Raw genomic sequence first — 17,292 nt, forward strand, 5'->3', positions numbered from 1 at the left:
CTTGAGCTTACAAACGTCGAATTTACAATCTTAAAAGGACTTAATCAGCTGTCATGCTACTTTCATTTTCCTGAGCTGGTGGAAGGCTATGTTTTAATGGCTATATTTCCTTTTGCTTTCTGTTATTTAGCAGTCACGCCGAATGGAGAATTGTTTCTTTCAGTGTCTGCCTCAATATATGTCTTTGTTTTTTCTATATTTGTCTCTGTATCCTCCAGGGCCTTTTTCACATTCTTCGACTCTCTGTCTGTCCATATCCCTCATTTCCCATTTCTGCTCTTGAAAAGCCTGACATTCAGAGACAGTTTGAGATTCGAACTGCTGAGAGGCTTTCTGACTCCTGGTTGGCGTCGGTCGAAGTAGTCTCACATTCTCTGGATAATGCGCCTGTCATTGAGACCTGAAGCAAGGAGACATTTCTTCCTCAAAATCTAAAGAAACTTTCGATGTTAAAGTTGAATTCCTTATCCAACAGAAAAAGAAAGCAATTACATGATAGCTGAAGAAGAATAAGGATGCATTTACTGTTGGTGTACAACCAATGAATGGTGACAGCAGAGAATGACGGTGATCATGTCGTGGTGTCAGAGCCATTACAACAACATTCCCCGGGAATGCTGCAGTGTCTCCTGCCTCACCAATTAATTTCCACAAAACAGGGAATGAAGGAATGAGAAGAAGATAATGAGAAGCAGAAGTGCTTGTGGAACTGCGGGAAGAATCTCCAGGTTAAAATAGTAGTTAAATAGAGCAACATACACTACTGGATTTAAACCAGGAAAATGAAGCCGGAACGCGAAATCAGAATATGCAGCAATTCAAACAGGACACTGCGTTTCTCGATCAGCAACACAATACTTGCGAGAAATAACGAGCTTTCAATACAATGAGCAGGCATCAGTGTGATGGGAGGTGCTTTCACCAGCTAAGCCACGGCGCGACGTTAAAATCCAGATTTCTCGTCCATATGTGCAATGTCTGAACCACTTGATCACAGGAATTTCAAAACGCGGTTTCTGTATTAGCGTTGCTCAGTATGAATGGCAATCAAACTCTGCTTGTGCAGAAACAGACATTTCAATGCTGAGCATGCCCCACTGAAAAGGCACAGAAAAAGATAGTATCCTCTTGCATTGGCATCCAACAGATATTTTCATCTGTTTAAACTGACAGAATAAAGAGGATGTGCTCATCTCCTCTCGCGTCCCATTAACCACGTTAATACACACGCAGGGATTTTCAAAGCAATATGAACAGGCTCATTGTTGTGAATTGACAGCAGTGGTGTGTGAGTCATTGCGAACAGTGTGCAATAAATGCTGAACCAATAGCACTGACACTGAGCCTTGCACCATCAGCTCCACACTCACATCTTGCGTCATGTCTCCTCGGCATCAGTGCATTTGACTTTAATTATTCTACCCTGCACCTCTCCTCGAATTATTCCCGACCACTTGCAGTGTCGAATTAGAACGTGCAATTATCAGAAATGCATTTCTGGGACACAGTTATTCACTGCCCATCCCTAATTATCCCAAAGATGTAGGGGACGAGTTACTTTTGTTAACTCCTCAAATCCTTAGTATGGAGGTACTGACAAGAAACCGCTAGAGATGGAGTTCCTGGATTGCGGAAAGCAGACCGACCCCAAACTGCTAACGTAACTCACCCAGGGAAGAGCAGATGGACCCCACTCTGTCAATGTAACTCAACCAGGGGACAGACGTCTGACATCACACGTTCAATGTAACTCAACGAGGTAATTATGGCCTGACCGCACTCTGTTAATGTAACTCACCCAGGGAAGAGTAGACTGACGCCACTCTGTCAATGTTAGTCATCCAGCGAATAGCAGACTGAACCAACACTTTATATGTAACTCACCCAGCAAATGGCAGACTGACACGACTCAGTCAGTATAATTTACCCAAGAAAGAGCAGACTGATGCCACTCTATCAACGTAACTCACTCAGAGAAGAGCAGGCTGTACCCATTCTGTCTCTGTCACTCATCCAGGAAAGAGCAGGCTGGTTTGATTCTGTCAATGAAACACAAGCAGGGAGACGAGCCTGACGCCACTCTGTCAAAGTAACTCACTCAGAGAAGAGAAGACTTATTCCATTCTGTCTATGTGAATCATCCAGCGAAGACAGTAATGAAACCACACTTACTGTTAAACTCAGACAGAGAAGAGCAGACTGTCACGGCTTTGAGAAAGTAACACGCCCATGGAGGAGCAGACTGACACCACTCTCTTAACGTAGCTCACCCAGGGAAGAACAGACTGAGTGTATCATTTGAGTATGTTGCTGTACAAGAGTCACTGTTCAAGTCCAGCATCAAGGTACACTGGGAGATACCCAAAAGGAGTCTCCCCCGATTGGTGCAAATACACGTTTCTCCCATGCAATCCACGATCTGGAATGCTGTGGTCGGTAGCGTGTCAGGCTTGGGGCTGTAGTTAGCCTGGAGTTCGGGTGGTGACACGAGATTTGCCCAAATTGCCCCTCACTATCAGGGTCAGGCGAGTCGCGTCCCGTGGAAGCAGACAGCTGGCATTTCTCGCCAGGCTGTCAGTAATTTGCTGGGCAGTCTACCTTTGGGCTGTGTGGAAACATATCCAACAAGTGGAGCCAACGTCTAATCTCTCGTTTTGTCGTATGACCAAAGCACATGCTCTGTTCCCTTCACATCTAGCAATGGCCCTTCACAGCTCCCAACCTACTGGCGTTTCATTTACGCCATTTAACTCCAGCAGGCAAATTCCCCTCCTGCTTTAAATTCGCTCTCTTGCCACGGCCGTCTACCTTCGGGTTCGGGTGTGTCATTAATGACCTTTTCCCCCCTTGGGGTTAGGTCCATGATCTGGTTTGATTGGTTGCCATGCCCCACTGCTCCTATCGTCTGTAGTACATTCTGCACTGCATCTCGGAGGGTGGGGGTGGGGTGACTGCACCACTATATTCAACTGTCGACAGATGTCGGAGAAGGATCTATCTATTCCACACCACGAGACTCCCTCATTGCTCTTCTGAGTCTTACTTTGATCATAGAATATATATTTCCCATGTCAGGTGCCCCTTTTGTCGTGGTGGCTACTACTAAGTGCCAGTCACCGGCGCGGCATGGATCCCTGCATAAATCTTAATAATCGAATTTACAGTCGTCCTTGTTACTGAACAGCTATGGGTCGCATGTAACGATCCATTTCGCCCTATCAGTTAAGATTTCCGTCAGCTACTGCAGCTCAGACGCCCCTGCCCTTATGAATAGTCCTACCAGGGCGCTTGCCAACAGTGTGAACTGGGGCAGCCCCACATTTGCTGAAGTCTTCTAATAAATACTTGCTCTAAATTGGTTTTGGTGTTGTGCGATGTCTCGTCAGTCCCAGCTGCAAGTTTGTAATGGCTGGTGTGTATCCACGTGGCTGTTCCGGCGATCTTAACAGCTATCTGTGCTGTAAGGCATACTTGAAACGGTCCCAGCCACCTCTTCGCCTGTTTTCCCTCCTGAAGTCTTTCGCCACTATTCAGGCTCCAGGTTATAGATGGTACATCTTCCCTTCTGCTGATTGGGGTAGTGCTGTCTTCACTTGATTCTTTATTTGGGACAGAAGTGTAGAGAGTTTCATGCAGTAACACAACATTTTATCCTCACAGTGGCCTGTTATTTGGCTTCCCTTACGTCTCGGGACAATTCCTGTGTTTGGGGCCTACCAAACAAAATCTCAAACGGGCTAAGATTAGCTCTCCCTCTCCTCCTAGATCTCATACACATTGGCACAATTGGAAGTGCCTTTGTCTCTGTCATCCCTAGTTCCTCACAGCATTTTGTCAATTTATTTTTGAAGGTAGAATTTTCTCTTTCCGCTGCCCTCCCGCTCGTTTGGTGATAGGCACAGTGTTATCTCATGTTTATTCCCAAATACTCACTAATCTGCTGTAGGGCATTATGGACAAATGGTGTTCCACTGTCACTACTAAGCCTAGAGTGTAGTTTTGCTCGCTGAGCTGAAGGTTTGATATCCAGACGTTTCATTACTTGGCATATGGAGGTTAGTGGGCGAGTGTAGGTTAGTTGGGCTTCGATCGGCACAACATCAAGGGCCAAAGGGCCTGTACTGCGCTGTATTTTTCTATGTTCTATGTTCTGGGTGACGTCATCAGTGACGAACTCCAAGTGAAGAGAAGCTGTTGTCTCCTGCGTTCCAGTTATATGTTTGTCCAGGTTGGGGTTCCTGGGGTTTGTGGTGATGCCATTTCTTGTTCGTTTTCTGAGGGGTTGATAGATGCTATCTAGATACATGTCTTTTTTATGGCGTTGTGGTTGGAGTGATAGACCTCAAAGAATTCTCTGGCATGTCTTTGCTTAGCCTGTCCCAGGATAGATGTGTTGTCCCAGTCGAAATGGTGTTTTTGTTTCATCCATATGAAGGGCTACGAGGGAGAGAGTGGCTAGCTGGTGTTCTGTATCGTGGTGGCTAACTTTCTTCCTGTTTGTCCTACGTAGTGTTTGTGGCAGTCCTTGCATGGAATTTTGTATATGACGTTGGTTTTGTCCATGGGTTGTACTGGGTCTTTTTAATTTGTTAGTTTTGTTTGAGACAGTTGGTGGGATTCCGAGGGGTCTTAGTAGTCTGTCTGCCACTTCTGAGACTTCATTGATGTATGGAAATGTCGATAGTGTTCCTGGCTGTGTTAGGTCTACTTGACGTGGTTTGTTCCTGAGGAATCTGTAGACTGTATTTTTGAAGTATCCGTTCTTCTTGAATACGTTTTATAGGTGCTTCTCCTCTGTTTTCCAAAGTTCGTCTGCGCTGAAATGTGTGGTGGTTCGTTGGAATAATGTTTTGATACAGCTTCCTTTTTGCGTGTTTGGATGGTTGCTGGTGGAATTAAGTATTTGGTCAGTGTTTGTCGGTTTGCTGTATATGCAGACACAACAGAGAATTCCGAGAGGCCTCGCACTCCAATCAAAACGCCATAAACAAACACATTGATCGATTTACCATCTGTCAACCCCTCAGAAAACGAATAGGAAATGACATCACCACAAACCCCAGGAACCCCATCCAGGACAAACATATAAATAGAAAGCAGGAGACAACATCTTCGCTTCTCTTGGAGGTCGCCAATGATGATGTTACCTCGCCAGGTAATGAAACGTCTGGATAACAAACGTATAGCTCAGCGAGCAAACCTACACCCTAAACCTCAACCGGAGCTATAAACCTTCGCAAACCTTGGGACTACTAAGCCTCTCAGGGATGCTCCATCTCGGAATTATTTCAGTTAGGAAAGCTTTGGTTACGGCACTGGCATTCTGTTTTGCCGTGGGGAACGCTTGCACCCATTTGGAAAATATATCAACTATTACCAGACAATACCTTTTTCCTTTGCAGGGTGTTAGTTCGCTTAAATCCAGTTGTAAATGTTCAAATTCTTTTTGGGATTTCGGAAATGCTACATAACTCATCTGTATTCCCCTCCCCACATTATTGTCGCACAGATAACACATCGTTCACAATATTTCTGGAAGCAATGAGTGAATCCCTCAGTGCACCGCTGTCCTGAAATGCAGTCATATCTCCCCTCTTTTGACACATGTTCCTTACCGTGAGTCAGTTTGGCATAGAATGTAAATAATGGTCGTGGTAGAAAAGGTTGAGCATTGGGGCCAAACCATACCCCTTACCTCAAACTGCACTCTGCTTTTTCCCACTCAAACGTGTCTTCCAGCCTGGACATCGACTGTGACTCCCTTAAGTCTGCTATTTGGGTAAGGATTTTTGTCATTCCCTTGTCAACTGATCATTTACCGGCTGCTGGGCTGCCGTCCTTGCCGCTGAGTCTGCCCTTGCATTTCCTCGAGAAACTAAATCGTTATTTTTCGTGTGGGCATTATATTTACACACAGCGATTGATTTAGGCAATACGACCACTTCCAAGAGGTCAGAAATCTGATCACGGGTGTGTGATGGGCTTTCCGGTGAAGGTCAAGAAGTCCCTGTATTTCAACAAGATTACAACATCTTGTGCAACTCCGAATGCGTATCTGCTATCGGTTAAATATTGGCTGTGTTTCCCCTTGCCAATTTACATGCCTCAGTCAAGGCGATCAGCTCCGATGCTTGCGCTGACAGTTGAGAAGCGAGTGATTTCCGCTTTGAATACCTCAATGGTAGTTACTAGAGCATGCCCAATAAAATTCTGACCTATCTCCTTGCACCTGAATGCTGTCCCATCCACACCAAAAAACGCCATATTTAGATTCTGAATTGGTGAATTCTGCAAGTCTTGTCTAGGCAGCACATTTCATTAATTACAGCGATACAATCATGTGGGTCTCCGTCTCCTTCTCCAGTGAGAGGATTAGCAGCATTAAGGACGTTACATCGTTTTATTGCAATGTTAGGCTTCTCCAATAACACAGTATTGCATCTGAGTCAAAGTGCTGCCGACGTATGTGCTTTCTTTTGCTCGGAAAGCAGTAAGGATACTGCATGTGCGATCAGTTTGGTTAAGTCGCCATAGCCGATTATATCCCTGAACACTGCAACCACAGCTCACAGGCAATCTGATACGCAATCCTGCCGCTACGAGGTCTAGCTTAGCCGAAAAACAAGCTGCCAGCCTGAATTTTCCCCCAAGATCCTGCAACATCACAGATGTCATGCAGCCATGTTTCTCATCTACCGTTTGACAGAAGGCTTGTTTGGATTCTGAATCCCCAGTGTAGGTATACTTTGAAACGGCTTTTTCAGTTCAACTCGGCCGCTGGGATCCATTGCAACGGACCTTGGTTGTGCTACCCTTTTCATGGGCCATGTCACTTCAGGGCGCCTCCAGATTTGTGTAATGTGGGATAAACGTTCTTCAGTCGGAGCGTATGCCCCAAAAGGATAACAATTGTTTCTTCATGTGAGACCTTGGAATTTGCTGAATTACTTGCACTCTGTCTTCACCAATGGCCTTCCCTTGTTCAGTTATTAAGTGACTGAAGGACTTCACCTGTTGTTGCATAAATCGAAGCTTTGCGAGACTGGCTTTGTGCCCTTCCCTCGTGCAATGCAAAGGAATCCTTCTCACATTGTTCCTCTGTCGTTGCTACTATTAAGCAATCGTCTACAGATTGCAGAAGCGCAGACCCAGAGGTTAAAACAAGAGTCTCCAGACTCCTGCGTAGAGCCTCATTATATATGGTGGGTGACTCACAGTAACATTGACAAAGTCATGTGAACTCATAAGATTTCCCTTTGAATGAAAAAGCGAACCAGAATTGACTATCTGGATGCACTGTTACACTAAAGAATGTATTTGCTAAATCCACAGCAGGAAACCATTTACTGTCCGGTCTAAATTGAACTAATACAGTATAGGGTTTGGGAACATTTGATGCGCGCGGGACAACACTGTTATTGACTGCCTGTAGGTCTTGAACAAACCTGTATTCCTCCGGTTCACTTGGAATTTTTGCCTTTTTGATCAGAAAAATGGGAGTTCTCACCGGTGAGTTGACATTGGGAATTATCTCTCCAGCCTTTGGGAAGGATTGAAAGACTGGAGTAACTACGTCAATGGCCTCGGGTTTTTACGGGTATTGTGCCCTGCAAGGACGATACTCCGACTTCGTGGTTACTCGTATTGGTTCACAACCTCGTATAAGCCCCGAATCATGTTTTCCTTTTACGCATAATTCAGTTAGGACCGTTATTAATCTTGGGTCTGAGAAGTTCATCTTAGGGAAACGCCAGGCCAGCCTTTTAGGCTCTTCAGGGCTCGCGGGGGTTACCTCGACTGTTCTATTGCCTGAGTTGGACAAATTAATTTCTTCCTAGATATCCGCACATCTGCATTAAACCACATACCCACATCGTCCCAGAACACCCAACATTTCTTTCTTTATGCCTTTCGTACCCATGGCCCAAAATCTTGCCACCAGTCACTGGACACCTTCGCCAGTGACACGCGAGGAGCGAAGTCTTCCACATCAAAATTATAGAGTTTACTTGCCGTCACAGGTACTTGACGTAAGTTCACACTGACTGCACATCTGCCATCCCTTCAATAAAATTCGCACAATAACAACTGACCTAGTTTAACCAATCTCCTGAACAAATACTTCTCTTATGGTTCCTCAGGGCCATCGTGGTGTATGTGTGCTGTGCAGTGCAGCATATTCCCGCAAAAAAAAAATCGGTGTTAATAGGATTAACATGGTTCCCTGCTTCCAGGGCGAGTGAATTGCTCAATGAACTCATTGCTCTCTGGCTTAATTGCCACTCATAGACATACACCAGGGGTCGTGGATTGTATTTTGCAGTTTACACTTGTGAATCTTCCTTTTGAATTACCTGCAAACCCGTCGGAGTACTGAGCAAATACAACCCCAGTCTCACTATGAGATTCCGAGCCATCAAATGTAAAGGACAGAATTCCGCTAAAAAAATTGAGAATTAGAATTTTTACACATTACTGATTTCACACAATATGGGTGCGGTACAACTCTCTCATATCACGACGCCTGATGCCTCCATTGAGTTCAGGAACATTCCACTCATCGTTATTGGCGTCAACTCTCTGAACTGTCTTGATTTGAGGAGTGAATGTACATTGTTACCTATTTTCTTGTTTCGTACATCATTCCATTGATGAAGCTGCTCCTCAGGTGTGCCTCATACCGTGTTATCTCTGCCGTCGTTATGTCCTTGGGTAGTATCAGTCCACAATAGACGTTATCGACTTTCGTGAGGTGCTCAAAGTACTGGGACATTGTCTAGACTTCTTTAGGGATTCTTTTCAATTGATTGTGGGTACGATATGCTATTGGTGATTCAGCAGACCCTGAGGCGGCGACCGTTGACTTGGAATCTTCGCGAAGTGGATCTCGTCGGGGGGCTGTAGCTCTTCGAGGGCACCCATTCAGGTCAGGATCTGATCCAGTCTTAAGACACTGTACAGCTTCATTTGGTTGTTTTCCGTGTGTGTGTACATGTGCGCTGGTGTTTGTACCTGTACTTGATCTATCTTTTATTCGAGATTTTCTTTACCTGAAATCAGGCTCAGCCTTCAACATGTTTATAAGCACTCCAATTCACAAGTTCTATTTTACCCTTCCGTTTCTCCTTCTCTCTCTCTCCTCCAACGGTGACCTCAACATTTGCAACTGCATGTTAATAAAATTCCCTTCCTCCAGAAAAACATATTCCTTGATTTACATTTTTAACTGCTTTACAGAAACTGGGCCATAATTATTGAGCATATATTGTATTTTTTCTTGACCATTCCGAGTTGTCTGTCGACCCTCTTTTTGTTCACTCTTGCTGGAGCCGATTTTCATGGATATTGGAAAAGTGTTCATCTCTCTCTGTCTGTCTCTCTATCTGTATATCTGTCTATCTCTCTCTATCTCTCTCTCTCTCTCACGATACCATAATCTTCTCTTTGCCAATATAACTTGCTTTTACCTCCTGAGGTCCCCTCTCATTGGGCGCTGCCGCCTCATTGCCTTGGTTTTCACAAACCAAGAACCCACGTAACCGGTACAGCTTTGGCGACTCCAACGCTGCCCATGTTGGCTCCAAGTCTCAAACCACCGTTAATCTTGCTGTCCCTTAAACTCTCTAGAGACGGCAATCCTTTCCCTTGAATTTTACTCGAATACCGCGCGAGAGTTCACAGGCGCCTCTTCCTGGTTCATTTATTCTCTTCGAACGAGTCTCTATGTCGGATTACTTTAGCCACAACTCTTACCCCGACCCTATTCGATTCAGAACGCGACTCTGGGGCGATCCACTTATCCCCAGTCCTCTCAAGCAAAGGGGCCAATTCAGCTCTCGATATGAAGTGAAAGACCTTCAAGGCAGTGGCGCGTACACCTCCTGGGAATCTTCAAAATCTTACCCAGTCGCAGAGTCCCAGGCGAGCCCCCTGGTTTACTGCCGTGGAATTTCAATCGACTCGACGCAAATGCTACCAAGAGCATTATTTTTGAAATTTGCAGAGTGGACCCGACACATTTGCAAAACGCCTCATAAAAAGGACGCCTGACGGTTTTCACATATTCCCTTTATACTATAAATCGCCTTGCTTTATCACACTTCAAGCCAGGAACCTGGATCAGTCGAGTTCCTTTCCACATATGGAGTTGCTTTTTCTAATTAATTGACTGCTGATATAATAGATTATTGGCCTTGAGAGTCAGCTGTAAATTAGTTTGAACTTTACATTTTCTCTGTCTTTTTGCAAAGTTAGGACTATAGTTCTTTGTTTCAACCATGGTTTCACAGATTTCCCAATAAATGATAATTTTCCATTACAGGTGTTCAGGCTGACAGTGACTCAATAAGTGTGATGGAGTGAGGATGATAGTGACACAATGAGGGTGAGGTGTCAGCGTGGTAGTGACGCAGACTGTGTGAGTGGATCAGGCCTATAGTTGCGCAGTGAGGGGGGTCAGAGTGATAGTGATGCAGTAAGTCTGAGGGATCAGACCGATAGTGACGCAGTAAGTGTGAGGTGGTCAGGCGATAGTGAAGCACTTCGTGTGAGGGGTCAGTGTGACAGTGACGCTGTAAGAGTGAGTGGTCAGGCTGACAGTGACGCAGTAATTGGAAGGAGATCAGGCTGATAGTGATGCAGTAAGTGTTACTGTGTCAGGCTGATCCTGACGCATAAAGTGGGAGGGGACAGGGTGATAGTGATGCAGTAAGTGAGATGGGGTCAGGCAGAGACTGACGCAGTGAGGGTGAGACAGTCAGGGTGATAGTGAGGGAGTAAGTGTGTGCGTTCAGGCTGGTAGTGACACAGTAAGTTGAGAGCGTCAGGCTTATAGTGGCCAATAAAAGTGAGATGTTAGTGGAATAGTGACATAGTAAGTGTGAGGTGTCAGTCTGATAGTGAAGCAGAAAGTGTGTGGGGGTCAGGCTAATAGAGATGCAGCAAGTGTGATGGGGTCAGGCAGATAGTGTTACAGTATGTGTGAGGGGTCAGGCTGATAGTGATGCAGTAAGTGTCCGTGAGTCAGAGTGATCCTAATGCAGGAAGTGAGAGGGGACAGGATGACAGTGACGCAGTGAATGTGAGGGGGTCAGCGTAATGGTAACGGAATAAGTGTGAGTGTTCAGGCTGATAATGATGCAGTAAGTTGAGGGCGTCAGGCTAATACTGGCCAGTAAGTGTTAAGTGACAGGGTGATAGTGATGCAGGAAATGTGAGGAGTCAGACTGATAGACACGGTGAAATTGTGAGGGGTCAGGCTGATAGTGATGCTGGAAGTGTGCGAGTGACAGGCTGATAGTGACGCAGTGAGTGTGTTGGGAGCAGAGTGACAGGAACGCAATAAGTGTGAGCGGCTCTGGATGATAGTGACAGGTCAGTATGAGGGGGAGGATGGTAATGATCCAGTGAGTGTGAGGTGTCAGGATGACAGTGAAGCAGACTGTGTGAATGTGTCATTTGTGATGGTGACATGGCAAGTGTGATGGGGTCAGGGTGACAGTGACGCAGATGCTTTCAGGGGGTCAGGTTGTAGTGATGCAGTAATTGTGAGGGGTCAGGGTGATAGTGACGCAGTGAGTGTGAAATGTCAGTGTGATAGTGACGCAGAACATTTGAGGGGCCAGGCTTATAGTGACGCAGTATGGGCAAGGGGTCAGGGTAACAGTGTTGTAGATGCACTCACAGGGCCAGGTTGTAGTAAAGCTGTAAGTATGAGTGTCTCAGGCTGATAGTGATGAAGTAAATGCGTTGGGGTAAGGTGGATAGGGATGCAGTAAGAGTGCAGGGGTAGTGCTAAAGTGACGCAGTAAATGTGAGTGTTGAAGCTGATAGTGACGCATTAGTTTGAGGTGATCAGGCTCATCTTGACGCAGTAAGTGTGACGTTGTCAGCATGATAGTTACGCTGTCAGTGTATGGGCGCACAATGATCTTGACGCAGTAAGATTGGGGAGTCAGGGTGATAGTGACGCAGTAAGCATGAGTGGGTAAGTCTGATTGTGACGCAGTATATGTGAGGGAGTCAGCCTTGTAGTGGCGCAGTATGTGTGAGATGGTCAGGCTGATATTGATGCAGTTAGTGTGTTGGGGTCAAAGTGATAGTGACGCAATAGGTGTAAGTGGCTCAGGATAATAGTGACACAGTGGGTGTGAGATACCAGTGTGATAGTGACACAGTAAGTGTAAGGGGTCAGGATGACAGTGACACTAAGTGTAAGGCCCTCAGTGTGATAGTGCCGCAGCAAGTGTGGGATGTCAGGGTGTAAATGACGTCGTAAGTGAGAAACGGGCATTGCGATAGTGAAGAAGTAAGTGTGAGGGTGTCAGCTGATAGTGACACAGTCAATGTGATGGAGCAGTGTTTTAGTGACAAGATAAGAGTGAGGCGTCAGTCTGATAATGACACAATAAATGTGATGGAGTCCGGCTGATAGTGACACAGAAAGTGTGAGGGGTCAGACTGATAGTGACACAATAAGTGTAAGGATTCAGGGTGATAGTAACATGGGAAGTGTGAGGGCGTGACTGAAAGTCACGCAATAAGAGTGTGGCGGTTAGGCTCATGGTGACGCAGTAAAACTAAGGCCGGCAAGGTGAAAATGGCAAAGATTGTGTGAGTTGGTCAGGGTGATAGTGACGCAGTAAACGTGAGGAGGTCATGGTGAGAGTGACGCATGAAATGAGAGAGGATCAGAGTGAGAGCGACGCAGTAAGTATGAAGGGGTCAGGCTGATAGTGACACAGTCAGTGTGAGGGGGAGAGTTTTAGTTAAACAGTAAGTGCGAGGCGTCAGACTGAAACTGATACAAAAAGTATGAGTGGGTCAGGGTGATAGTGACACAGTACGTCTGAGGGGTCAGGCTGATAGTGACACAGTCAGTGTGATGGGGCAGAGTTTTAGTAACATGGTAAGCGTGAGGCTTCAGTCTGATACTGACACAAAAAGTGTGATGGAGGCAGGCTGATAGTGACGCAGTAGGTTTTAGGAGTGAAGGTGATATTAACATAGGAAGTGCGAGGGCGTCACTGATAGTGATGCAATGTTTGTGTGGCTGTCAGGTTGATAGTGACGCAGTAAAAATGAGGATGTCACGGTGAAACTGGTGGAGTAAGTGTGAGGATGGCAGTTGGACAGTGATGCAGTAAGTGCGAGGGGTTCACGCTGATATTGAGGCATGCAAGTGTGAGGGCCAGGTTGATAGTGACGCTGTGTGCCGGCGGGTCCGGCTGATAACGACGCAGAAAATGTGAGTGTCTCAGTGTGACAGTGACGCATTACGTGTGAGGGGGTCAGGGTGATAATGACAGAGAAAGTGTGAGGTGGTCAGGTTGATAGTGATGCTGTAATTGTGAGCTTGGTCAGCGTGATAATGAGGGGCTCAGGCTGATAGCGACACAGTTATTGTGAGGGGATCAGGGCAGTAGTGACGCAAAACGTGTGAGCGGGTCAGGCGAATAATGATGCAGTACGTGTGAGGTGTCAGGCCGATAGTGACGCAGTAAAGGTGAGAGTGTTGGTGTGCTAGTGACGCAGTAAGTGTGAGCCGCTCAGGATGATATTGACGCCATAAGTGTGAGGTTTCAGGTAGACACCAATGCGGTAAGTGTGACGTGTTCAGGGTGACAGTGACGCAGACACTTTGAAGGTGTCAGATTGAGAGTGACACAGGAAATGTGAGGGGACAGTTTGATAGTGACACAGTAAGTGGAAGGGGTCAGGCTGATAATGATATACTAATTGTGATGGAGTCAGGATAATAGTGGTGCAGTGAGTATGAGTTGTCAGGGTGATAGTGATATACACGGTGTGAGTGGGAGAGAGTTATAGTGATGCATCAAGTATGAGGAGGTCAGAGTGATAGTGTGCAGGGTGTGGCTGAAGGTGACGCAAGAAGAGTGAAAGGTTCAGGGTGATCCGGACGCACTAAGTTTGGGGGGTCAAGGTAATGGTGATGCTGTAAGTATGAGTGGGTCAGTCTGATAGTGACACAGTACATTTGAAGGGATCACGCTGGTAGTGATGCAGTAAGCGTGAGGGGGTCAGGCTGATATTGATGCACTAAGTGAGAGAGTGTCAAGGTGATGGTGACGCATCAAGTGTGAGCAGGTTAGAGAGAGAGTGACGCCGTTAGTGAGTGGGGTTTCGCTGATAGGGATGCAGTAGGTGCGCATGTGTCAGGGTGTGAGTGATGCAGGAAGTATGAGGGTGCCAGAGGGATCGTGACGCATTAAGTATGAGGGGGTCAGAGTGATTGTGACGCAGTAATTCTGAGGGAATCAGAGAGATACCAACGCAGAAACCATGTGGGGGTCAGGCTGTTAGTGACGCTGTCAGTGTGAGTGCCTCAACCTAAAAATGATGAAATAAATTTGAGAGAGTAATGCTGATTGTAAGGTGATAAGTGTGAGTGAGTCAGGCAGGTAGTGACGCTGTAAGTGTGAGTGTTGAAGCTCATAGTGAAGCAGTAGTTGTGAGGTGGTCAGTGTGATTGTGACGCAGTAAATGTGAGAGGGTCAAGGTGATAGTGACACAGTAAGTTTGAGGAGGCAGTGTTGCAGTGACACGGTAAGTGTGAGGCGTCAGTCTGATACTTACATAATAAGTGTGAAGGAGTCAGGCTGATAGTGACACAGTAAGTGTAAGGAGTCAGGGTGATAGTAACATAGGAAGTGTAAGGGCATGACTGATAGTGACAAAGTAAGTGCTTGGCAGTCAGGCTGATAGTGACGCAGTCAAATTGATGGTCTCGAAGTGAAAGTGGCGCAGTAAATGTGAGGGCGCCAGATGGATAGTGATGCAGTAAGTTTGAGGGGTTCACACTGATATTAAGGCGGTAGGTGTGAGGGGTCAGGTCTATAGTGATGCAGTAAGTGTCGGCTGGTCAGGCCGATAGTGATGGATTCAAAGACCAAATATCCAAGGCTCACTGTAGTGCTGAATAGTGAGACTTCTCAAGGCGAAGACAAAAACCAATAGTTTTCATCCTGGTCATACATCACAATGCTTCATTTTAATATTGTCCTCTAATGCTTCTAGATTCACCAATGAGGGAACAAAATTTAATTGCACCACCTTGTTTATCTCTTCAAATATTTTGCAACTCTCAATGAGATTACCTCTCTTGTTTTGAAACTGTTAAGAAAAGGCGGGATTTGCCCAATTTCAATTCAGAGGACTAACGTTCATCCATGATATCAAGGCTAATCACCATTCGTGGTATTCCTCATATGGCATTAGTATCTTTCCTAAATTGAGGATTCTAATTCCTCATACTGTCGTCCAAGTGCGGTCGAACTGAGCCACCATACATTGGAAATAATGCTTCGTTCTCGTGCCCTGAAATCCTTCTGCAGCTTTCACAACAGACTTCTACAACTGCTACTAGACTTCAATGACTTATTAAAAACTTCTCCAAGATGCATTTCTAAAAATCTGCACAAAAGACTTTCGACTTCATACCTTCGACAAATAATCTCCACACATTTCCCTCCTGACAAGTATGATAAAGTCAAATCATTGCTATTTATTAGATCATGAGGAACATGGATAGTTTGACTCGTCAAGGTGTTTTCCGGCAGGTGAGGAAGTCAAAATTTAGAAAACATCGGTTTTAAATTAGTGGGTAAGGATTTAAAAGGGATGTCAGGGGCAACTTTTTCAGACGTGTCCAGAATGAGCTGCCAGAGAAATTGGTGGAGTCTGATGCAACTGTAACATTGAATGGCATCTGGATGGATATATGAGAAACAAGGTTTAGAGGGATGTGAGCCAAATGTTGGCTAATGGGACCTTTTAATTTAGGATATCTGTCCACCATGGTCAAGTTGGAAAGAAGGGCCACTTTCCGTGTTGTATTGTTCAACGACTTGATGACTCGAGAACAACCGCAAAAACTTTGCAAATAATTCCGTCAAGACGATTTCAAGTTCCAAATCTTCGGTTAGTCTTCCTCTCTTGTGCTCACAAGTTCATTACCTGATGTCAGAACTTACAGATAAGTTGCTGGATCCATTTCTGTAAATTGGTTCTGCATTCTTTCTAATTCCGATTTTTTTTTACTAATGTAGCTAGTGTTTATGGACTTAGCATCAATTTTTCTAATACCATATTTCGATGAATATTAAAACACAACAGCATATATAATTTGGAACCAGATGATGAGCAATTGAGTCAAAATCGATCGGACGCAGTGAGACAATGATGTACATTGTCTCACTGTCTTCGTGGTATACATCCGTGTCTCTATAATTCGACGAAGAATCATTCCCTCAACTTCAGCTGTGTCAGAATCTAGTTTGCGGTGAAAGCCTGTCAATCTGCTAAGGTAACGTTCGTCTGGGTCTCTGCAAAGGATTTGGTGAAATTTTGGGTCTTGACAATTTGTTCTTCCAACAAATTAATTCAGTTGTTTTACTGTGAAAATTGACATCCTTGCTGCAGCTGTGATGGCCGAGAGGTTAAGGCGTTGAATTTGAAATCCAATGGGGTTTTACTGCGCAGGTTCGAATCCTGTTCACAGCGTTGAATCTTTTAAAAGTCATTAATTCCTTTGCAGGATTTGAATTTCGTGGAGCTTGAGCTTTGCATTCAATCGAAAGTAAATTTTCAACTGTGAAGAATCCGAAGTAATTTCAAGACTGACCCAGTCATCTAATTGAATAAATTATATGTCGAGACACAAAAAGCCACCAACTTCCAACACGAATCAGTTTCAACACATTTGTCGAACTATCGTGAAATTTGGATGTTCGGGGGGTGGAATTCAGCAAAACAAAAAGCAATGCAATACACTTACCTGCAGGTGATGAATTTTGTTTTTAGGATCAGTTGAAAGTCAAGCTGAGAAAGTTCAACCTATTTTACAGCTGATTCTCAAGGCCAATAATCTATTATATCAGCAGTCAATGAATTAGAAAAAAGCAACTCAGTGTGTGGAAAGGAACTCGACTGATCCAGGTTCCTGGCCTGCGATGTGAAAAGTCAAGGCGATATCAGCGGAGTAGAATTTTCTGGAAATATTAGAAATGGAATGTTAACGGTCTTCTGCTGTCCACATTCGTAAGAAACTGTGCATTAAGAACTGAAATTGAAAATTAACGATGAAAATCAGACTTAGCCCTCTGCTTGTGGTGTAGCATTGTTCAGAACAATAGGTTGTTGTTGAGGCTAAAATTGACCAAAATAATCGATGGGGAACTTATCCACGGGCTTCGTTGGAGCAGTTGGTGTGGAGAGCTCAGCTTGAAGAACCAAATGCCAATTATTCATCCTGGCTGTCTGAATTGCTTAGTT

General features: G+C 45.1%; 1 non-coding gene across 1 annotated transcript; it reads left to right on the top strand.

The window, feature by feature from the left end:
- Positions 1 to 16,439: 16,439 nt before the first annotated feature.
- trnas-uga (transfer RNA serine (anticodon UGA)) lies at positions 16,440 to 16,521 on the top strand. Its single transcript has one exon. It is a non-coding gene; the product is annotated as a tRNA-Ser (tRNA).
- Positions 16,522 to 17,292: the final 771 nt, after the last annotated feature.

Source organism: Chiloscyllium plagiosum, unplaced genomic scaffold, assembly GCF_037043375.1.
Source record: "Chiloscyllium plagiosum isolate Xiang-an unplaced genomic scaffold, Cpla_swu_hap1 HiC_scaffold_13, whole genome shotgun sequence".
NCBI lineage: Eukaryota > Metazoa > Chordata > Chondrichthyes > Orectolobiformes > Hemiscylliidae > Chiloscyllium > Chiloscyllium plagiosum.